General features: G+C 41.3%; 1 protein-coding gene across 2 annotated transcripts in view; it reads right to left on the bottom strand.

The window, feature by feature from the left end:
* Positions 1-24,342, bottom strand: part of LOC125639991 (heparan sulfate glucosamine 3-O-sulfotransferase 1-like) — a 316,899-nt gene that overhangs the window by 142,247 nt on the left and 150,310 nt on the right. The window lies entirely within an intron of this gene.

Genomic DNA, 24,342 nt, shown 5'->3' with positions numbered 1-24,342 from the left:
GACATTCTAAAACAATACATTAAAACAAACAACAACAGACTCATGCAAAGAGACACTCTCTAATGACATGATCCAATGCCCACTGAAGTCAGTGTGAGTTGCATCAGGCCCTAATGCCTCATTAAAAATCAACACACAGACCGCGATCTCACCACAGACCATAATTATTAACAAAAACAAACGCCTAAATGAGACACAAAAATGCTCCAAAAACATAGCCACAGATTGGGGAGGAGGGAAAAGAATAAAGAAGGGAAAATAAAATAAACCTGCCTACCACAGCCACCAACTCCCTGCAGTGAATGGCTGCAATAATTAGTGACCTTAGTCACCATCCTTCAGTCACTGATCCAGACAGGAGCCTCTTTTGTGGGATTGGCTCCTTCATAGCCTGCAGCTACAGCAGCCCAGGGAACCACACAGATGGTGCATCCAAATGGTGGAATATATTAAGATTATTCTTAGACGGAGTTTAACACCACAATATTAATTGTAATAAAAGAAATCTTATTTCGTATTTCAATGCACTGTATAAAGTGTAGATTGTACCGTGATTGTACCATGCCAGAACCACTTAGCAACAGTTCACACTCCCATTGCATCAGGTAGAAGTATTTTAGGAAACACACTATAATACACATTTAGGCATCTGTCATGGCAACATAAATAAAGGATGGGTTAGCACTACTGGAGCTGAGATTGGCAACTGAGATCAGCAGTGGCTGAGGAACAGAAAAGAAAAGGTCAACCTGGTTAGTGCTTGAGTTTGAAGGGGCAGGGGTCTGTTATGCAGGAATACACAGTACCTGCTGCCTGTGCGGATTCAGCTCTTCCAGTACCAAACTCCCTCTACAGCACTGCATAACTGGGTTAATTTCAATCCTTCTTCCTTTATGGGCAGCCAGTGATGATGCTGTCCCCTGCTGTGCTCAGTTGAGAACAGGAGAAGTAGTGCCTCTGGGAGAGCTGACTCAGCATTGTGAGGGATAATAATTTGTGACAGTCTTCAGTGAGATTAAAAGCATTTTAAATAACATTACACTAACTTAAACACCTCTTCTTCCTCTCCTTCTTTCTATACTTTTATAGGATTTAGTAAGTTGGCACTTACCTGCTCAGTCATTCATAGAGCTGGGTGAAATTTTTTTTAGCCAATAGTAAATTCGCAAAAAAATGCCTTTTTTTTCAGGGCTCCAAAATTATTTGCATATTTGGGTCAAATTTGGCCAACCGTTTTGGCCAAAAGCTCCCCCAAAACACTAATTCCGCCTCCCCCGCTCCCCAAATGTCAAAATACTTTGTGCTGGCATTTTCAAAATGAACTATTTTGACATTTCATGTAAAAAAAATATATCAATGTGAAACAACATTTGAAATGTTTTGTTCAACCTGAACAATTTTTTTTTGTGTTTTCAAATTTGAGCAAGAACCTCCACCCCTTCACTCCTGCCCCCCCCCCCCCCCACCACTAAAGTTCTGGCTCCAAGTGTCTTTTTTAAAATTATTTTTTCAATTCAGCCACTGAATCAAACCAATCAATTATTTGCTCAGGTCTATTAATTAGACATGCTATAAATCATTAAAATAAAGGAAATCTTTCTTTGGCCCTTGAAATGGGGAGCGGCACCATTCCCCCTCCCTGTTAAATGGTTTCTAAAACCCTTTTTGGATCCAGACCTGAAGGATTACAGAAAGGCAGGCATTACCTAAGCCACCCAACCATCACGAGATGGGCAGGTGACAATATACATTCAAGGCGTGATAAGATGGTGACATTATAAAACTCGGTTTGGGGAAGCTCAGAGGAGAAAAGAACCTCTGTGAGTGATACAAATAAAGAACTTCTGTAGATAAAAAGAACCTCTGTAATAGTGAATGTGGGTCAGAGAATGATATGTATGCTTCATCCTAAGGGACTGTCTTTACACCCTGTTGTAGGCAGGCTGTAGTAAACCAAATACCGTCCCAAGGGGTTACCCCGGCTGGCAAACGTTATTAATCCCAAGTGCCTACAGCCGCTTTTGAATAAATGTCAAGGAGCTTATCTTTTTGTCTGTATAAATCTAAACAAATTTATAAATATATCACACAAGTTTTGTGTCTTTGTGCTCTCCTGAGATTCTCTCCCACTCGCTCCTGCGAAATATGTGCTCTCATAACCCTTACCTCAGAAGGATTCAACTTGTGTGTATTTGTTTGCCTCCTGCAGTAATATGTTAATACAGTTCCCTTGTGGTTTTAAGAGAAGAGAGTACTAAAAACAAATTATTTATACAGTGCCACAGGAAAGGCCATTGTCCTGCAAGAGTTTATAATCTAAGCTCATAGCCTAGCCACGTCATAGCACAGTTCATTGTAGGCCAGCTCTAACACTGTACCTAAGGAATTCCTATCTGCTCCTTTACTGAAGCTTTCTGGTGCTCTGTACAACTGAGGATCTGGTCCTAAGGATGACATGCACCTCGCTGTACAACTAAAGTCCTCAGAATACGCCTTGTGCTGGCCCTGCATATAGGTGAATTTCACTCTAGGGGCCTGCTCCTGCTGAAGGAAATGGGGAAACCGCTATTGACTTTCCTAGGAATGGGCCCATGTTGCAGTAAAAAGGTTATGCTGACTGCTTGGGGTTGCTTTGTGCATATCTCTTTTCTTATGGTAAGATTCATTCCAAAATAGGCATATGGCATTTCCTGGGCTTCCGATGCTCGTGGAAAACATGATTATGGGATATTTTCAGAGCAGAAAACGCACATTTTTAGACAATCTAATTTGTAATATTTGCAGTGAGTCATACAGACATTCCTAGTCGTTTATAGTCTGAAAGGGCTCCATCTAGCACGCTGCTGAAAGGTATGTGGAGAGGCATAGTGCTATTGCTCAGCAGTGCATGCTTCTTGGGCTCAACGGCCATGAAAGAGTCCTCCATATTGTAGAAACATATCCAGCATATGCCAGCATGAGTAAACCTCTAAAATGAGCACTCAGGATTAGTGGGGAGTGGTGGATGGGCTGGGGGAGGCTGAGATAGGGTCTGCTCATGACAGAAATACTTCCAAAGGTTCCCATAAAACAATACCTTTCAGAGCCAGCCCCTCAGTGCCTCCTATAATATGTTGAGCACCACGTTCTTGCTGCTCCATCCGTACAGAGCGCCTGCTCCCCTTGGCTAACTTCAACTGATTGGATTGTAACAAAGCACCATGTTCAGCAGCTTTGCTGGTGGCTCAGTGTTAGCGATAGGGAAATAACACGAAGGTAGTGCCCTTTTCCTGTTTTCACTGAAATTTCAAAACAATTTTGACCACCTCTGCTCTTTCATGATCCTCATTGATGCCACAGCAAGATCCAAAACTGCACAAATAATTTGGTGCAATAGGAGTTTTGTGCAGCCAGCCAATTCATAATAGACCACCACAAAACAAAGCAGTAAATATTGATGCCAAATAAGCAACCAGAAGTATCCATTTTCTTATTGTAGCAAACTACAATGGTGAGACCAGCTTATATACAAGAATAAAAAGCTTAAAAGGTCACATCAGTGGAAATTAATGTCTGTGATCAGCATAGATAATGAAATTTTGTTTCTGGTTAGTTTTAATATAGGTCAAGTAAATGAGCTGGAAAAGATCATTAAATAGTGTGGCAGTTTATTTAAAGAAATAATACTAAACATTTTAAAATATAGGCAGCCTGTGATTTGGAAGTCGGATATTTCACAATGGTTGCCTTTCTTTGGGGACATAAGCCCAAGAGTGTCACCTTAGCGTTGTGCAGTAAGGCCTAGAGCAATAAATGAAAAGAGAAATCATCCAGCAGGAAAAGACTGCAGCTAATAAATATTTGATCAGATACACAAATTTGCAACATTTGATTATGCCTTAAGAAATTTGCCATCATTTATTAACTCCTGCCAGGGAAATGTACAGCACTATGTTTCTTAAAAAACAGCAAGCCAATATAAAGCTATTACTTTTTTCAATCAAATATTTTGCCAAATGTATATATAGCTGAAATGCTGTTGGACTTAACTTGTGTGGGTGAAACAGAAAAAATGCAAGGACGCCTCTGCAACACAGCAGCTGCAGAATCTCTATGCTGTTCTGAAGAGCTAAGCAGTTTACACATAGAATTATAGATGTTTCTCACAAAACAAACCCCACTTTATTTCAAGCAAAATAATATTTCGGGACCTAAAATAGAAAATGTCAGCACCTTGGACTAAATCACAATGCATTTGCCGCTGAAGACTAACATTTGATTTCTCCAGATATACAGACACTACTTCAAAAATGAACAAAAATATTGCATTTTACCAAAATGTCCTGAAAGTTACTGACGTCAATGGGAGTTGTAGAACCAACATCTCTCAGGATCAGGCCCTATGCTAACAGATATGTTTTCTATAGTTCCCTTCCTAATGCTGTTAAGAACTAGGATATTCCTGTTTACATAGAATATGTTTCTAATCAGTCTCCATTGTGGGCCAGATTCTAAAGCTCTTGCTCACGACTCCACTGAAATCAAAGAGCTGCTCAGAGAATAAAGCACGACTCAGTTTACGAGCATTAGAATCTGATTTCTAGAGATGTAACAATTCATTGTTTGTGATACCCAAATTCACTACAATGCTAATGAAAGAGAATGAATCCCTTAAGGGATCAGAAGCTTGTATTACCTTTGTGAGAAAAGACTATTCAGCAAAAGAAGCTAAGAGTTAAAGGAAATTATGCTTCTGTATATTATATACATTTCTTTCCCCCGACAAAACTTGCATGAGTGTAGCTTTGGCTTTTCAAAAGAATGCTGAATTTCCTTTCTTTGTCTATGAGCAGGCAGGTTTTGGCAGAGGTGACTTTCCTCCAAAGGAAAGGAATAGCTTGCTTTCCTCAATTAAGGAGTCTCATTGACAAGTTTTGAAGCAACTGGCATTTAGTCCTCTATAGTTGGACTGACAGAGGAGTGAAGAGAGAATTTAGAGTAAGAACCATTGCGAAAAGATCATCAGGACTTCAGAACCTAGAGTGCATGGACTAGGACTTCCCTGGGGAGAACATGGAGAGAAAATCCTTTCCAAAAGTCTAACAAATCTTCAAGCTGCAGAAGGAACTTCACTGCATCTGGCTGAGGAAAGATCACCCTAGTGCAAAAGTGATCTTGCAATGGCACAGAGCTGACTTCAGGATTCCTTGCTTATAGTGTAATGGAGGAGGGTAGGCATGGATGGGATGCCCGTATGCCACACTGATCCTGGACTGCATTTTTGGCCCCCTTTGACCATAAAAGGCTAGTGCAAGACAAAAGAGCACTAAGACAGGACAAGTGGAACAGCCATACACAGAACAGAACCGGGAGGAGTAAAAGTGTACTGGAGAGCCCTAAGCTGCTTTCTGAGACCTACCACTAATTTTCCCTTTGTATACCTGCCTTACACAATGTTTTTACTTTTATTCACTTTGGAATTTTAGGTACAAGGTTAATTATCTAAAAAAAGCATTAAAATAGGATATCAACTATCCGTGAATATTACTCTACATTTAAACAGGTAACCAAACTGGTATCCAAACTTTTTTGGCAACAATAAACAAGCCACATCAAAATGAATAGGAATTGATCAAATAATACATAGAATTATAGAATCATAGAATCATAGAATATCAGGGTTGGAAGGGACCCCTGAAGGTCATCTAGTCCAACCCCCTGCTCGAAGCAGGACCAATTCCCAGTTAAATCATCCCAGCCAAGGCTTTGTCAAGCCTGACCTTAAAAACCTCTAAGGAAGGAGATTCTACCACCTCCCTAGGTAACGCATTCCAGTGTTTCACCACCCTCTTAGTGAAAAAGTTTTTCCTAATATCCAATCTAAACCTCCCCCACTGCAACTTGAGACCATTACTCCTCGTTCTGTCATCTGCTACCATTGAGAACAGTCTAGAGCCATCCTCTTTGGAACCCCCTTTCAGGTAGTTGAAAGCAGCTATCAAATCCCCCCTCATTCTTCTCTTCTGCAGGCTAAACAATCCCAGCTCCCTCAGCCTCTCCTCATAACTCATGTGTTCCAGACCCCTAATCATTTTTGTTGCCCTTCGCTGGACTCTCTCCAATTTATCCACATCCTTCTTGTAGTGTGGGGCCCAAAAACTGGACACAGTACTCCAGATGAGGCCTCACCAATGTCGAATAGAGAGGAACGATCACGTCCCTCGATCTGCTCGCTATGCCCCTACTTATACATCCCAAAATGCCATTGGCCTTCTTGGCAACAAGGGTACACTGCTGACTCATATCCAGCTTCTCGTCCACTGTCACCCTTAGGTCCTTTTCCGCAGAACTGCTGCCTAGCCATTCGGTCCCTAGTCTGTAGCGGTGCATTGGATTCTTCCATCCTAAGTGCAGGACCCTGCACTTATCCTTATTGAACCTCATCAGATTTCTTTTGGCCCAATCCTCCAATTTGTCTAGGTCCCTCTGTATCCTATCCCTCCCCTCCAGCGTATCTACCACTCCTCCCAGTTTAGTATAATCCGCAAATTTGCTGAGAGTGCAATCCACACCATCCTCCAGATCATTTATGAAGATATTGAACAAAACCAGCCCCAGGACCGACCCTTGGGGCACTCCACTTGACACCGGCTGCCAACTAGACATGGAGCCATTGATCACTACCCGTTGAGCCCGACAATCTAGCCAGCTTTCTACCCACCTTATAGTGCATTCATCCAGCCCATACTTCCTTAACTTGCTGACAAGAATACTGTGGGAGACCGTGTCAAAAGCTTTGCTAAAGTCAAGAAACAATACATCCACTGCTTTCCCTTCATCCACAGAACCAGTAATCTCATCATAAAAGGTGATTAGATTAGTCAGGCATGACCTTCCCTTGGTGAATCCATGCTGGCTGTTCCTGATCACTTTCCTCTCATGCAAGTGCATCAGGATTGATTCTTTGAGGACCTGCTCCATGATTTTTCCAGGGACTGAGGTGAGGCTGACTGGCCTGTAGTTCCCAGGATCCTCCTTCTTCCCTTTTTTAAAGATTGGCACTACATTAGCCTTTTTCCAGTCATCCGGGACTTCCCCGGTTCGCCACGAGTTTTGAAAGATAATGGCCAATGGCTCTGCAATCACAGCCGCCAATTCCTTCAGCACTCTCGGATGCAACTCGTCCGGCCCCATGGACTTGTGCACGTCCAGCTTTTCTAAATAGTCCCTAACCACCTTTATCTCCACAGAGGGCTGGCCATCTCTTCCCCATTTTGTGATGCCCAGCGCAGCAGTCTGGGAGCTGACCTTGTTAGTGAAGACAGAGGCAAAAAAAGCATTGAGTACATTAGCTTTTTCCACATCCTCTGTCACTAGGTTGCCTCCCTCATTCAGTAAGGGGCCCACACTTTCTTCTTTGTTGCCAACATACCTGAAGAAACCCTTCTTGTTACTCTTGACATCTCTCGCTAGCTGCAGCTGCAGGTGCGATTTGGCCCTCCTGATATCATTCCTACATGCCCGAGCAATATTTTTATACTCTTCCCTGGTCATATGTCCAACCTTACACTTCTTGTAAGCTTCTTTTTTATGTTTAAGATCCGCTAGGATTTCACCATTAAGCCAAGCTGGTCGCCTGCCATATTTACTATTCTTTCGACTCATTGGGATGGTTTGTCCCTGTAACCTCAACAGGGATTCCTTGAAATACAGCCAGCTCTCCTGGACTCCTTTCCCCTTCAAGTTAGTCCCCCAGGGGATCCTGGCCATCCGTTCCCTGAGGGAGTCGAAGTCTGCTTTCCTGAAGTCCAGGGTCCGTATCCTGCTGCTGACCTTTCTTCCCTGCGTCAGGATCCTGAACTCAACCAACTCATGGTCACTGCCTCCCAGATTCCCATCCACTTTTGCTTCCCCCACTAATTCTACATCTTCCAAATAATGCATATTTGTACCCATGGTCAGACACTCATCCACAGACTCCGGGGAGGGCTTAAGAAATATCCATTCACATCCATCCAGCTCTCTCCATCCTGGATCCCTTTAGGTAAGTGGATTATAGATCTCTCCCAGATTGCCTGCCTCCCTCCACTTCTGAAAGCCATCTTTGGGGTGAGCAGGGCCTTTTGATACTACCTTCTTCCCTCCAAGGTTCTTCTGGTGGAACTGACAGGCACACTATCCCATCCTGGGATCTTTGAGGGTGGTCAGCTAGCCTGGTCCTTAATCTTATATCTTTAGGAACATTGGTAAGGTATGGGACAGACTTTCCCTAAACTCTCTGGAATACTTTGGAATGGGGAACAGCAGAGGAAGCTTCTGTAAAGGTCGAAAGGAAAGGCATCACTGCTCACTATCCCTTGCTATGGACTGGAGCCCAAGACATCCTAAATTACCACATACAGCAAGTGGGGAAACCATGGGTCAGGGATCCTGAAGTTTATCATGGACCTTCCTATATATCTTCTATTATGTTCCCCAGTCATACACAGAGTGAGATACATTGCCCTTGTCACACCAGTTTTATTTGCCCCTTACATGTCTTTAAACAGAAAAGGTATTTGTTTTTACATTTCCAAAATACTGGTATATACCTAAATAATAGCATATGGAACAAGTGCACCTTGGGGTGAGTATGAAACACACTTACAAACGCTTCTCACCCCCACCCTCCTCAAAAGGACAGTTATTTCACCTGGACCTCTAGTGCGCACCTACATAACGCAAAGTGCCAAACTCTCAGTTTCTGCAAAACTAGAATTGCTGTACCTGGATGAGTTTCTTTTTATAACTGTAAAAATATTTAAAAAACAAAAAAGAACTTCCCACAGGTCTTGGCCTAACTAATGTTCAGATGTGCTTTTTAATTACTGCCTATATGCTAACACTAGATAACATTGCTGTCAAGGTTCCTTCCCCACTCTGAACTCTAGGATACAGATGTGGGGACCTGCATGAAAGACCCCCCTAAGCTTATTCTTACCAGCTTAGATTAAAGCTTCCCCAAGGTACAAACTTATACCTTTTGTCCTTCAACCTTTATGCTGCCACCACCAAGCGTCTCACAAAAATAACAGGGGAAGTGCCCACTTGGAAATGTCTCTCCTCCCCCAAAATATCCCCCCAAGCACTACACCCCCTTTCCTGGGGAAGGCTTGATAAAAATCCTCACCAATTTGCATAGGTGAACACAGACCCAAACCCTTGGATCTTAAGAACAATGAAAAAAGCATTCAGGTTCTTAAAAGAAGAATTTTAATTAAAGAAAAAGTAAAAGAATCACCCCTGTAAAATCAGGATGGTAAATACCTTACAGGGTAATTCGATTCAAAACACAGAGAATCCCTCTAGGCAAAACCTTAAGTTAAAAAAAGACACAAAAACAGGAATATACATCCCATTCAGCACAACTTATTTTGTCAGCCATTTAAACAAAACAGAATTTAACGCATATCTAACTAGATTGCTTACTGACTTTTTACAGGAGTCCTGACCTGCATTCCTACTCTGGTCCCGGCAAAAACATCACACAGACAAAGAGACCTTTGTTCCCGCCCCCAGCTTTGAAAGTATCTGGTCTCCTCATTGGTCATTTTGGTCAGGTGCCAGCGAGGTTATCTTAGCTTCTTAACCCTTTACAGGTGAAAGGGTTTTTCCTCTGGCCAGGAGGGATTTAAAGGTGGTTACCCTTCCCTTTATATTTATGACAATTGCATTTTAGGAGGAAAAGTTTACTCAGTTCTCCCCAGTGTGTCTGAGCTACTGAAACACATTTATTTTGCTCCTTTGTAATATTAAAAAACAAACAACAACAAAACCAACCTTACCTGAATCTTCAATACGCCTCATATCTCATCCTTTCCCCTCAGGCAGTGGGATAGCTACATGGTTGTCTATTTGGTTTTGGTATAAACAGGGAAAGTATTTTAGGATTAAAACCCACCAAAAAACCATTACAGCTTCGCTTAAGTATTTATATTCCTGTTAAAACTGAATTTAAGGATCTATGCCACACATGCAGGAAAAAGAAACAGAATTAAGTTCTATTGATCCTAAGGCACAAGAGTAAGGGAGAATTATTGTAGGTGAAGCATTTTTAGGGATTATGGTTTGAGCTGTCAAACCTTGTAGCTTCCAGTTCTCACAGCATTCTGCAGATTTTCCAGGGACCAAATACTGTACTAAGTTATGTATTCAAAAATAGTTTCTTGGATGTATTTGAGTTTGGGAGGGAAATTCTTGCAACTGTGCCCCATGTGAATTGGTAGGTTTGTCGGTGACAGTTTTTCAGGATTCCATCATTAACAATACATAGTTACAGCATTACTGAATCCAATCTGGGCACTGCACACTACCCACAGGACTGAAGAGGAACAAATCAACGTTTGACAAAATCATGAAATGAAACAGCAGCAGGTCAAATTAAATTAGTTGGAAAAATAAATGACTTTTTCAGCTGACCCTGAACATTGGTTTTCTACAAATATGTTTCACATTTCAATAAAATAAAGTCAATTGTTGAGGTTGAAGAGTGTGGCAAAATAATTTTAATTTCTAGATTTTTAAAAAAAAAGTTGGAGTAGCACTTTTATCCCAATACAAAACCAAGGTAGGGACAATGGGCAGGATTCAAAGTTACGAACTCAATTCCCATTGAAACCTAACAGCAGTTGGGTCACTTAGAAAACCCCATTCAATGATTTCATGCATACTAAAGGGTTTTTTCTTCCACTACATACTTTCTTAAATCCCAGTGCATTTATTTTCATAGATGCACTTATATTTAGCACTTTTTAAATGGTGGCAAAATAGATATGTGGATGATGCTGAATATTTATATAAGCCACAATCCTGCAAGCTGATCTCTGTGAGTGTAAGAGTCTACCCATTCAGTGAAGCTATATGTACTGGTCAGAACAAAAACTGAAAAGGAAGTCTCACATGAAAGAACAAAATGATGAGGCTGGTTTTGACCATAGATGTTTTCCAAACTGTAGTCCAGCCAGAGGCACCGACTTCCTGAATTACTGGGAGGTGCTCGATCTCCCACTCTGCCGCCGGTCCCACCCACACTCTGCCTCTTCCCCCAACCTCCCTTTCTTGCCCCGCCTCTTCCCGCCCTCCCCTACCTCTTCCTGTCTACACTCCTTCCGTCCCTCCCCCAATGCCTCCTGCACATCGCTGAACAGCTGATCACCAGCAGGCAGGAGGTGCTGGGGGGGGGGGGGGGGAGAGGGAGGAGCTGATTGGCAGGACTGCCGGTGGGTGCTGAGCACCCACTATATTTTTTCTGTGGGTGCTCCAGCCCCGGAGCAACCACGGAGTCGGTGTCTATGAGTCCAGCGCACTCTCATCAAGCCACAGGTGTGCATTGCACCAGCCACTGCCAATATGATTGTTCAGCCTGTGAGCCCATTCCTTAAGATGAACTTGTGGATCTGTTTATAAACTTACCATACATAGTTAGCAGCCTAGCTTTTTTCCTCCTTAAAGAGCATAAGACAAAAATTAAACAGGTGATGGGACAGCAAGTGGATTGAGCACTTTTTAAAGGTTAGTAAGACTCACAGGGCCTAAAAATACTTTTAAAAAGTCACTGTACATGATATGCAATTAGATGGAGGAGATTCTGTATAATTTGGCATATTTCAGAGATAATATTCCTCACAGAGCTGTCTTAGCTGCAGAACAGAATGGATGTGATCTTTTAAGGTTGTAAAGATACAAGCACAGTTAAAAATCACATATTCCCCAATTATTACAAAAAAGGCCTAAATATTTTCCAATATAAGAAATACTGTTGGAATAACAAATGAGTATTCAAGGCAAAATTAGGACGTAATCCACTTATCCTCTATTGGCTCAGTTTTGCAAGGTACTAAAGACACTGACCCCAGTTCAGCAAGCCATTTAAGCACAATGCTTAACTTTAAGCATATGAGTAGTCCCATTGCATTTAGTCAAACAGTTCCCATGCTCAAGAACTTTGATGGATCAGGACCGGAGTGCTCAGCACCGTGTAGGATTCAGTCTTATTTGAATAGCACATTTCATTCTGGCCGGATGGAGCCTAAAGACTGTTTAAACATGGTCCACTTGACAAATCCCTACCATGCCTTCTGTATATGAGCAAGGGTCATGGATAATGTGGCTCTAAATTACACTTATACACACACACATGCTAAGTTAACTCTCGACTTGAGTTACCTGTCTTGCAGAGAGGAAGTTCCTCAGGGCAGGGACTGTATCTTCATTGCTGACACCGAAGAATAGCAGAATGAGGTTTTGTCAGAGATTTATCATGCTCTTTCCCCCCAGATGTTTCTATCAGGGAAACTGTTTGGCTACCAAGGAATTTCTTGCCACTCACAGGCTATCCCTAAAGTATTCTTGGTATTTGATGAGGGTAACCCTGGGCCTGAGGTAAAAGCTTCTTGTTGAACATCCTGATCCTCTAGGGCTTGATACAAATGCCATTGAAACCAATGGGAGTCTTTCCATTGACTTCATGGGCTTTGGATCAGGTCCCCAGAGATAAAGAAGTGTAGTGAAATTCACTGCAGACATCCTATGCTGGCAAGCCTGGAGTGTCTCAGAAATGGGACATATGGGGGCAAGAAGGGGCAACTGGAGCTTGGAGAGAAATCTGAACTGGGCATGGTGGATAAGGTGTGGGACTTGTTGTGAAGACTGGGAGGCCGATAAGAGAAAATATGAATTTTAAGGACTGTTTAGCATAAAAAAAAAGATACATACTGTAAATGGAGAACATTAAGTTCATTCTGAAATCAGATTTCATTTTCCAGATTCTATGGTCTTATTAAATACACAGCTAAATAAGTTGAAAAATATGATTTTTTAAATTAATGCAGTGTTGTTTTAAGAATGCTGGTGCCTTTTTAATACAATTTCACTAATTCTTGGCATCAAAACAGACTGAGAACTATTTGCAGTAATTTCTAATGAATAAAATTCACTGCTTTCCCCAGACTCCAAATGAATTCTGAAATTAATGTGAAGAGAAAAGGAGTGTGATGAGATGGATACATTAATCATGTGTCTACTCAAGGCAGTATTCAATAAAATACAAGTGCTAGAAAGGAAATGGTATAGCCACGGGAGCTGGGCAGTCATGAACAACGGATTAACCTCTTCTCTGCTGAAGATCTTAAAATGCCATAATGGAATGTCAGGACATGCCAGGTACGTTTGGCCAGAAAGGAGGTATATACCAGTCAGTCATAGCAAGTTTGTTTGGAAGGAACATGAAGCAGTTAAAAAAGGTAGAGCTCTGAATCTGGATGTGGTAATAAGAAAAGTTGTGATACATTATACGACAGAGTCAAAGAGCGAAGGACTTTAGATTTTGTGTTTTAAACAATGTGTATATTTTTAAAAGGTCAGCGCACGTTTTTCAAATATCACTGCACATCTGTGCATCAGTGCATTATTTTAAAGCTCTGGTCTCTCTCTCTGTCTCAGTGACCTATCAGTGCTGGGTACTTCCACATTCAAAGATTTCCAAACCAGGCTGGCCTATCTGTAATTGAAATGGTTTTGAAGGAGTTGTTATGAAGTAAACAGATTTGTGTTTCAAATTTTGAGAGGTAATGAAAATACTAGCAGTAAGTCTATAGGGGTCTGCTTGCCACTGAAAGTACATGAGCTTCGCCAGTGGCTGTGTGACTGGTGTGTAGCTGGCTTTGGCTTTGGCTGGGTGACCATAGGCTTTGGTTTGTGGAGTACTGGGCCATGTTCCAGTGGGAAAGCATTTTGTATGAATGGGAAGGGGAAGCTAATTTTCTCTGTTAAAAGCTAGCTGGAGCAGCCCGGAAGACATTAGTGCAAGGGAAGGGTGCTAAGAAAGTAAATACATTACAAACCCAAACTCAGCATATCACAAACTAATTGAACCAATGTGACAAATAATGTAAAGAAGAACATTTTCAGTTACTTACATAGCAATGCTAGGAGCCTGGATAACAAGTAGAAGGAACTGGAAATTCTCACAGTAAGGGTAATTAACCACTGGAACAGACTTTTAATGGAAGTGATGGTGTCTCTATCCTCAATGTCTTCATACCAAGACTGCATGTCTGGAGGATATCTTTAGCCAAACACAAGTTATGCTTTAGTCAAATATACAGGTTATTGGGCTCAATACAGAGGCAGCTGCATGCAATTTAATAGACTGTGATGTACAGGAGATCTGACTAGATGAATCTAATGGTCCCTTCTGGCCTTAAACTTTATGAAAATCTCCTCAGTTGTTTCTGATATTCTAAGATGATCAACTTCCCAGTGAAATAACTTACCCAGCTATAGATTTATTATCGTACAGCTGCTCTAGTTACACATTTTATACTTCTCTCCCATTTCCAGTCTTAATTACTTTAACAATGGGCACAATTTAAACAACTGGATCTTGAAATGACTTTTCTCAAAAGAAATGGAGGCTCTTTCATACAAGAGGTACTTCACTGCTCACTCTGAGTCCTTAACCTGTAAAGGACAAAATAATTGCCAATCAGAGGGATGATAATTCCATTGAATGGTTCTGACCACTCATGAGACTGAAGCTTGAATAATTTTTGTAATTACCACAGTTCTAAGAAAAAGTTATATACCTCTGATTCAAAAACGGGTCTGCTTTTAGTATTATAGAGCACTGTATTATGGATTCAACTCCATTCTTCCCCCACAAATTATGGCTTAAAACAAAAAACTGTAAAAAGTGAAGAAAATTATACAGATAACTATCTTATAAAACCTATTATAGCTACTGATGTTTTTAAAGTATTCTAAAGCCAATGGAATGTTAAGGAGAACCTGCTCTATGACCTGTCTTTGTACTGGGGCCAAATCCAGCAAATCTTTGCTCATCCCTATCATCACTGTTCTGGGTTGACGGCAAGAGAGCTACTTGTATGAGTAACAGTTTGCAGGATTGGGCCCTCGGACCCCAGTGTGACTACTCATGTATTAAAAAAAAGAAAAGGAGTACTTGTGGCACCTTAGAGACTAACCAATTTATTTGAGCATAAGCTTTTGTGAGCTACAGCTCACTTCATCGGATGCATCTGATGAAGTGAGCTGTAGCTCACAAAAGCTTATGCTCAAATAAATTGGTTAGTCTCTAAGGTGCCACAAGTACTCCTTTTCTTTTTGCGAATACAGACTAACATGGCTGTTACTCTGAAACCTGTCATGTATTAAAGTTGAGCATGTGTGGAAGTTTTTCCATGATTAGGGCCTTGGAAACACAACACTGTATTTATTGAAACATGTAGTTCAACTTTTATACCCCAAAAGTTATTTTTCTCTACATTTTAACATCTTTACTATTCATTATAGCAATCATGAGCTTCACAGTTAAGAACTGCATGTAAACTAATGACAGGATACCATTGTGCAGAAATTACAAGAGCACTTTTCCCACTGACTTTAAGAAATTTGGTGAAAATATGTTTGTCTTTTTGTTCTTGCCTCAGAATTTTTTTCTGAGTTTTTTTTAAAAATCAATTTCACATTGAACTATATGAAATGTCAAAAGTTTTGATGCAAAACTGTTTTGTCGAACCAAGAATTCAACATTTAAATTGTAAAAGTTGAGTCAAAATAGGACACATGTTTGAATGAAAATGGGCCCATTCTTAAATAAATAAAAATAAATAAATAAATAGCCCTGTTACTGAGGAAAAATTGCCAGATTTTTCAAAATAGATTCAAATTTCCCAAAATTGCAAAGCTGAGAAAATGCAAAACCCTGAGTTGAGGGTTCTCCACTTCCCGTTACCTGAATCCATCAGGTCATGTAATCTCCATCTGCAGAGGTGAAGGGAATAATCTAGTCCTGTTTGTACACAAGGTCTTTCCCAGTCTTCCTCTCTGTACCTTTCCTTTCTCACATCCTTATAAGATATTCTTAGCTACTACCTAGAAGATGTGCAGATACAACCCAGTCATCCTCAAACAGAGAATTCTGTAAATCCTATTAAAAAAATAAACATAAGGCTTGAAATTAATTAGAAGTGATTGCTTTATACATGGGGCAGGAGGAGATGGAGGAACAAATTAAGGTTCTTCTAATTCTGAAAAATGGAGTTGAGAAGTAGGGCCTGAATATGGTTATGTATTAAAGAGAGATTTTCTCTACTGTTTACTAATAAAACGACACTGATAATGACATGGTTTTTATTAATTAAAATCATTCTGACACACTAAGACTCTTTCTCCCCCCCCAACCCCAGAAGGCTCTCTCTACACCCTCTCTGTCTGTCACCCTCACTGTCTCCTGTTTCTGCAGCGCCCCCCCCCCCTTGTTTAACCCAAACACAATGCACAATACTGTAGCTACATACCTTCTGTAGCTCACAAAAGCTTATGCTCATATAAATTGGTTAGTCTCTAAGGTGCCACTAATACTCCTTTTCTTTTTGCGAATACAGACTAACACGACTGCTACTCTGAAACCTTTCAGATATATGTCTTTGCCATTTTGCTATATTCTGCTAGATAAATGAATGACAAGAGCTGTGAATGAAAGGATATTGTATTTGCACTCAACCCTGGAAGCCACCAGTCTGAACTGGGAATACATCTTAATTGGGTGCTTTCAGAAATTATGTAATTTCGATTGAAAAGGAAGTGAAAAGTTTCCTAAAGTGTCTCATGGCACTATTATCGTGGAATGATCACCTAATTAGGAGATACTTTTCGAAGCATTCTCCTTAGTGAGCTTCTAAAGTGGAGAGAGATGCAAAACTATAAAAAAGGCTATTTCCCACATGTAAATTAGCATATTGTGCACAATAGTGAATTAAGGATGGATCCATGGATCTGCATATGAAGGGATTCCAGAGTACAATGTTTTATTGTGTAAAACACTACTATGAAGCACATTAGGATGTTGAATATTTGATATGTATTTATCCATATATCCAAGCTCCAAGAACCTCACGTGAATAATCAGAGGTAAGTGTCAGATTAATCAGAGGTAAGCTTAGGCTCCATCTAAGCAGCAAGTAGTCATTTTTAGGTACCAGCTGTATACCATGAATAGGTACCATGTATAACAGAGAACAAGAAGTATTTGTTTCTGGTTTCAGAAAATCCAAATGAATAGCCAGTAAAGCCATTCAGGAAATGTTTTCCCCTGCCAAAAATTTAGATGGAAACCATTTTTTCCCCCCTCTTTGAAAATTTTCTTCATTTTTTTTTTTAGTTTTAAATTGAAAACCTGAAAAAGACGCTGAGAACCAACACATTTTCTTTTTTTGTCAAAACCAAAACATTTTTGACATAAATAGAGACTTTTTTGTGAAAATTTCCACTTTGTTGTCGAGACAATTACCATCTACAACCACTTTGATAGAAAATTTTCAACCAGCTTTAATATTCAGAAATAGGCATTCTGTACGGGACAAACAGAAAACAAATTATGATTTCACTCCTTTTTTTAAAATTAAATCAGTCCTACTCAATAGTGCATCTATTTTAAATTGGCCTAGATGAACACAAACTCATGGTGTCACCATTTGCTTGGCAAATTGAATTATCCCACTCTAAACCCAGATTAAGCTTCTAAATACCATTAACTTCTCTGTCTGGCATAACAGTAACATATAACTGCTGACTGGTCAATAACGTACCCTGTGAGGACATCAGATTTATTGTTGTTCATCATGTAACAATCTACCATCAATTATATGGATCTGATAATGTTTAAGTACTATAGATGTGGATATAAAACTGTTACACATCTTTGGGCTGTAATTTGATGATATGTGTTTGAGTCCCTTAGTTTGAGACCCTTCCTTATGACATTGTCTGCCAGGGGCCCCAGCCAACTAGGTGGCTCGAGGAAAAAGGGGCGCCCTCGTGGCCTGACCTGCTCCACCCACCCGACACTCCTGCCAGAGAGCGGGGGAAGCCCCCCCCACCCCGCTCCCCAGCAGGAGCGCTGGGCGGGCGGAGAGGGACAAGCCCCCATGCCCTGACCCCATTTCCCTGGCAGGAGCACTAGGGGTCCGGGGGGACTGCAGGTAGAAGGGGTGGAGAGGAGCCCCTACTTGCTCTGGCCCAGGGCCCCACAAAACCACAATCCGCCTCCAGCCAGGATGTTAAAGCTAATAAAAAACAGTTTATTCATGTGCATGGTGACTAGCAGTGGTGAAATACCAACTTCTCATAGGCTAGATTGTTTGGTAATTGCCCACAAAGTTTCAGACAACAGTATTTGCTCATTTCCCAAATCTAAAGACCTGAGGGATATCATCTGCATGAGAAGCAGGAACAGTCTTCTTCAGGTTAAATTTGCCACTTAGTGGGAAACTTGCTCTTGTCTAGCTCTAGCTGTTTTGACTTAAGGTTGCGGGGCTGTCTGTCTCAACATCACAGATACACAAAGCAAGGAAATAAGAAGTTAAGTCACTCAGCATCTCCATATGTTACTTCCCATCCCATACTCACATTCCACATATCAACACTATTGTCCCATACAACAAACGTACTCAGACTAGATGCACCATGTTCATGTGCATTGATGATTATAGAGGGCGACTTTGCTTTCATAGTATTTAGTTCTGTACATGGATTTGTATCAGCATGTGTATGTGAACTGGACATTGGCATTGTGGATGTGTGGAGTCTATGCCAGAGCTGGGCAAACTACAGCCCGTGGGACAGTCCTGCCCAGCCCTTAAACTAGCCCCCAGCCCATCTCCCCATTGTCTCCACTCCCCCACAGCCTCAGCTCGCCATCCCACCAGCAGTCTGGGTGGCAGGGCTGAGAGCTCCTGCCAGGCAGTGTGGTGGTGTAGCTGCCTCTGGCTGGCCGGTGCGGCTGCCTCTGGCTGGCCGGTGCGGCTGCCAGTCCTGCTGCTCTGAGCGGCATGGTAAAGGGGCGGGGGGAGTAGGCGTTTGGATAAGGGGCAGGAGGTCCTGGGGGGTAGTCAGGGGACAAGGAGCAGTTGGATGGGGCGGAGGTTCTGGGGGGCCATTAGGGGACAGGGAACGGGGGGGTTGGATAGGCGTGGAAGTCCCGGGGGGCCTGTCATGGGGCGGGGCAGTCAGGGGACAGGGAGTAGGGGGAGTTGGATAGGGGGTGGGTTCCTGGGGGGGCAGTTAGGAGCAGGGGATCCTGGGAGGGGGCAGTCAGGGGACAAGGAGCGGGGGGGGGGGTTGGATGGGTCGGGGGTTCTGAGGGTGGCAGCCAGGGGGTGGGAAGGGGGAGGGGGACGGGGGAGGTCAGGCTGTTTGGAGAGGCACAGCCTTCCCTACCCGGCCCTCCATACAGTTTTGGAACCCCGATGTGGCCCTCAGGTCAAAAAGTTTGCCCACTCCTGGTCTATGCCCTTCTGTATAGTCATTTCGTCCAGCAGCAAAATGCAGGCTTTGCAGCTCATATTAATGAATGAACCCCTGCAGACTTGTTGCAGCTATGATTTTGTAATCAGTGCCTCTGTCTGTCCATACCTCTATTTTGGGTCCCACATTTAGTTAACATGCTCTTACCTGGGCTTCTCACCCCAGATCCATCTACAGTCTTTCTTTTCTGTATTGCTGATATCAGCACACTTGTAGACGGATAAGGTCATATGGAAAATGGCTGGACTAAAAACCACATACTGCTCGTCATATAATTTCTAAATAAATTAGGCCCTGAATAATTTGTGTGTGTTTGTAGATAATGAACTCTTCATGGCTGAGGATGAAAGTGTTGACATGCCTGAATTGCATGCTTAATAGTAATTTTATGGGGAATAATAACCGGCATGAGAGTAAGCAATCACTAGCAAATATGAGGAACACTGTGTTAATAGCTAATAATGCCACCATTAACCCTTGTCATTACTGTACTGTGTATAATTCATATTAAGCATACAGGACTTACTAAAATGCAACCAACTTGAAGTCCAAATTGTAAGAAAGAATGCAATCTATACAGACTCATCATCTCTTTTAACTTTCAGTTATTGGGCTAAATTATGCTCTCACATTACAACGCTGCAGCCCCAGTTGACCAATGTAAAAGAGAGGAGAATTTGGCTGATAAAGTTACTTTAAGGTGACTCATTTTGTATTATATTGTAGGCTTATGTGCTACAACAAAGTATGGTGGAGAATAATGAAATGGTAACTCACTGTTAGCTGTGTGTTCCCTGACACTGATTTGGATAGCAAGTTCTGAATACAATCCATAGCAATTACGGTACTGAAAGCACTCAAACAGTAAAATGTCCGTAGTGCGATGTGCTGCAGTTTGCACATTAGTTAAATTGTATTCACTTAGTTTCAAATCTGAGATGCCAACAACAACCAATTTACAATCCATTTGCTCCCTCATGTTTGCTTTGAGAGATGGTTCAGAAAAATGGCCTTCAAGTAGGGGTGTGCTCAGATACACAGTGGTATAGTGCAAAAAGAAAAGAGTACTTGTGGCACCTTAGAGACTAACAAATTTATTTGAGCATAAGCTTTCGTGAGCTACAGCTCACTTCATCAGATGCATTCAGTGGAAAATACAGTGGAGAGATTTATATACATAGAGAACATGAAACAATGGGTGTTACCATACAGACTGTAACAAGAGTGATCAGGTAAGATGAGCTATTATCACCAGGAGAGCGGGGAGGGTAAACCTTTTGTCCTGTTAAGCAAGGTGGACCATTTCCAGCAGTTGACAAGAATGTGTGAGGAACAGTGTGTGTGTGGGGGGGGGGGGGGGGGAGGGGGGAACAAACATGGGGAAATAGTTTTACTTTGTGTAATGACATATCCACTCTCAGTCTTTATTCAAGCCTAAATTAATTGTATCCAGTTTGCAAATTAATTCCAATTCAGCAGTCTCTCGCTGGAGTCTGTTTTTGAAGTTTTTTTGTGGAAGAATTGGCACTTTTAGTTCTGTAATCGAGTGACCAGAGAGATCGAAGTGTTCTCCAACTGGTTTTTGAATGTTATAATTCTTGACGTCTGATTTGTGTCCATTTATTCTTTTACATAGAGAGAGTGGTATAGTGGTGGTTATTTGCCACCTGCTGACTTTATACCTAGTCTATATTAGAGGACTTGCTTTGATGTAAACAAATTGATTTAAAACTGATGCAGTTACACCAGTGTAAATCTCTAATGGCTTTAATTACCAAATTAAACTAAAATTGTTTAAGCCCCACGTTGCATAAGTGCACCACATCTTCATCAGGGGTTTGTACAACTGTACCACTGATTTAAAATCAGTTTAGTTACAGCAATGGCAGTGCACACTTTCTAACATAGTCAAGGCCTCTATTTGGAAGATCTCATCTGGAATAAGAAAAGGAGTACTTGTGGCACCTTAGAGACTAAACAATTTATTTGAGCTTAAGCTTTCGTGAGCGACAGCTCACTTCATCGGATGCATTCAGTGGAAAATATAGAACATGTTTGTTTTTATACACAAATCATGAAAAAATAAGTGTTTATCACTACAAAAGGGTTTCTCTCCCCCCACCCCACTCTCCTGCTGGTAATAGCTTATGAAAAGTGATCACTCTCCTTACAATGTGTATGATAATCAAGGTGGGCCATTTCTAGCACAAATCCAGGGTTTAACAAGAACGTCTGGGGGAGGGAGGGGTTAGGAAAACAAGGGGAAATAAGTTACCTTGCATAATGACTTAGACACTCCCAGTCTCTATTCAAGCCTAAGTTAATTGTATCCAATTTGCAAATGAATTCCAATTCAGCAGTCTCTTGCTGGAGTCTGGATTTGAAGTTTTTCTGTTGTAATATTGCAACTTTCATGTCTGTAATCGCGTGACCATAGTAATTGAAGTGTTCTCCAACTAGTTTATGAATGTTATAATTCTTGACATCTGATTTGTGTCCATTTATTCTTTTACATAGAGATTGTCCAGTTTGACCAATGTACATGGCAGAGGGGCATTGCTGGCACATGATGGCATATATCACATTGGTAGATGTGCAGGTGAACGAGCCTCTGATAGTGTGGCTGATGTTATTAGGCCCTGTGATGGTGTCCCCTGAATAGATATGTGGGCACAGTTGGCAACGGGCTTTGTTGCAAGGATAGGTTCCTGGGTTAGTGGTTCTGTTGTGTGGTATGTAGTTACTGGTGAGTATTTGCTTCAGGCTGGGGGGCTGTCTGTAGGCAAGGACTGGCCTGTCTCCCAAGATTTGTGAGAGTGTTGGATCATCTTCAGGATAGGTTGTAGATCCTTGATAATGCGTTGGAGGGGTTTTAGTTGGGGGCTGAAGGTGACAGCTAGTGGCGTTCTGTTATTTTCTTTGTTAGGCCTGTCCTGTAGTAGGTGACTTCTGGGAACTCTTCTGGCTCTATCAATCTGTTTCTTCACTTCCGCAGGTGGGTATTGTAGTTGTAAGAATGCTTGATAGAGATCTTGTAGGTGTTTGTCTCTGTCTGAGGGGTTGGAGCAAATGCGGTTGTATCGCAGAGCTTGGCTGTAGACAATGGATCGTGTGGTGTGGTCAGGGTGAAAGCTGGAGGCATGTAGGTAGGAATATCGGTCAGTAGGTTTCCGGTATAGGGTGGTGTTTATGTGACCATCGTTTATTTATGTGACCATCGTTTTGGCCCAACCCCTCCCCAGGGGGGAGAAAACCTGGATTTGTGCTAGAAATGGCCCACCTTGATTATCATACACATTGTAAGGAGAGTGATCACTTTTCATAAGCTATTACCAGCAGGAGAGTGGGGTGGGGGGAGAAAAAACCTTTTGTAGTGATAAACACCCATTTTTTCATGATTTGTGTGTATAAAAACAAACATCTTCTGTATTTTACACAGTATGCATCCGATGAAGTGAGCTGTAGCTCACGAAAGCTTATGCTCAAATAAATTGGTTAGTCTCTTAGGTGCCACAAATACTCCTTTTCTTTTTGCGAATACAGACTAACACGGCTGTTACTCTGAAACCTGTTATCTGGAATAGGAATCAGTGATATCCAGACATATAGAAGGAGGAGGAGGCTCTTTTATAAAGTCCAATTCTTAAACAGAGAATTAATGAAATATGTTCACCTTTCCTTATAACAGATGTGAGAATTTCCTCCAAATCTGGCTGATACTGACAAAAAATTCACCAAACAAGTATAGTTTGCCACATACAGTTTATTGACTCTGTCTTCTGCACTTTAAACCATGGCCTGACTGTTTCAGATAAGCTGTACACTTGATCCATTAGAGTGAGAAGATTTGAAGCAAAAGGCCAATTTTTTTCTTCTCTTGGTTCTTACTTTATCTTATTGCCTTCTGTTCTTTGGAGGCTGAAAGGAACCACTTGCTCTTTAGCTGCATGACTACGCGGCTGAATGATATTCCTTAGTTGAACCCCAGCAAAGTTACATAAAATAGATACTGAACAGGTGACCAGAATGTGTAGGGTAATTGGCATCTTGAATCCTGATGACACGTATATTTCATTCCTTTCCTCTCGCCCCCACATCCTGTGACTAAATGTTATGTATCCTATACAGTCCTATTTTTCTACACTCTGTATGTTTTCTAATGCCATACTGTGGAGTAAGATGGTGTGTTATGATGCCACTTCACTGTTGATAGAGTTTAGTAATTATGAATTCATCATTTCAGATGAGCCATCACAGGTAACCCAGTGAAGAATTTCACTGCCTTAAAGTCAATTTTGTATTCCCATTGCAATTAATTGAAAACTAGGTCAACTGCCACTCCAGACAGATTATATTAAATGGGGAGGGGGAGTTATTAAGAAATAATTAAGCACCTTTTCTATTAAAATGTGACAATATTCTTTCAACTGTGTCAACTGACATATAAACTTGAAAGCAGATTTTACCACATATTGTATCCAGTTTCAGGACTGCAAAACAATGAAAGCATCACTTTTCTTTGGAGCTTCAGTAACTGCCATGTGATAAACATGCAGGTGTACTGCATGCTAATGAGTGGACTTAAATATAGAAACTAGTAATTATTTATTCTTTTTTTTACTGCTCTAATTAGTAGTTAATTTATGCACCTGATTTTTCAGGTGCTATATGCACTCATTAAAAATGACCTCCAAGAAAAGTAGGAATGCTGAAAAAGAGGCAAAATGACAGGTCTGCTGCAGCTAAGTTTAGCCTTTTTTCTATGTTGGGAAATGCTTTTGTAAGTACTGTAATTATACAAGATGGAAATAGTAGGGCAGTTTTAGAAACTTCTCACAGTTGGCAGTATTTCAGTAGTGTCAGTTACCACCAGCATAGCAGCAGACCTGTCACTGTCAGCATTTCTTTTCTAACCCCTTATTTATCACTTGGTTACAAAATTCACTCTAGGCTGAAATTTGGCATGCACTGGATTAGTTTAGCCCTGCAAGAAACAGT

The sequence above is a fragment of the Caretta caretta genome, chromosome 7, assembly GCF_965140235.1.
Source record: "Caretta caretta isolate rCarCar2 chromosome 7, rCarCar1.hap1, whole genome shotgun sequence".
NCBI classification, from domain to species: Eukaryota; Metazoa; Chordata; order Testudines; family Cheloniidae; genus Caretta; species Caretta caretta.
The sequence above is the reverse complement of the archived record's forward strand: the minus strand, read 5'-3'. Positions and strand labels throughout refer to the sequence as shown.